At 32.3% G+C, this 622-nt stretch overlaps 1 protein-coding gene across 1 annotated transcript in view; it reads right to left on the reverse strand.

Moving 5' to 3' along the window:
• Positions 1–600, reverse strand: part of LOC107599126 (SEC14-like protein 2) — a 24220-nt gene extending 23620 nt beyond the window's left edge. The window contains exon 1 of the mRNA XM_016290622.1: positions 529–600. The gene's annotated coding sequence lies outside the window, so the exon portion shown is untranslated. The remainder of the gene's footprint in view (positions 1–528) is intronic.
• Between the last annotated feature and the right edge of the window lie 22 nt (positions 601–622).

Below are 622 nucleotides of genomic sequence, written 5' to 3' on the forward strand. Positions count from 1 at the left end.
TTCTTTCAGTTGAAACAGCTCAGATTTACATTTTAGTCTGAGACTCGGTTTAAGCCTTGCCTGTGAAACCGGGGGTGTATATTACATATGCCAAATCGTTCTGCAAGATTCGACTCTACACATCATTCTATTTGGTTCTATTTAACAAATTGTATTTTGTGCCTCTATTCTATAGACATGATCGCTTTATAAAACATTTGATCATTCTATACAATTCTATTCTTTAGGCAGTATCAGTTTAGAAGATTTGATTTAATAGTTGTCATTATAGATTAATAGAATCATTCCACAATCTATAGGTCATGCACATTCTTTTACATTAACTAAGCTTATCAATGCCTGTCATAATATTGATATCTATGAAACAAAGACTTAAGACTGTTCTCAAATTTTTATTTTATGTATATATTAGTATAGAACAGAGGGAGTTTCTCTCTCTCTTTCATTCAACAAGAACTTAAGCAGAACATTTATATTTAACCTACTAATTGTTCATTGTGCATAATGAATGTGAGTGAAGTAGCTCACCTCTCAGCCATCGGAGCAGAAAGTGGTCACTCTGGGATGGACATTGGGGTAGAATATCCTTAACTTTCTCTCGAAACTTAAAAAAAAAAAAAAA

Source organism: Sinocyclocheilus grahami, unplaced genomic scaffold, assembly GCF_001515645.1.
Source record: "Sinocyclocheilus grahami isolate Dianchi unplaced genomic scaffold, SAMN03320097.WGS_v1.1 scaffold261.1, whole genome shotgun sequence".
Classification (NCBI taxonomy): Eukaryota; Metazoa; Chordata; class Actinopteri; order Cypriniformes; family Cyprinidae; genus Sinocyclocheilus; species Sinocyclocheilus grahami.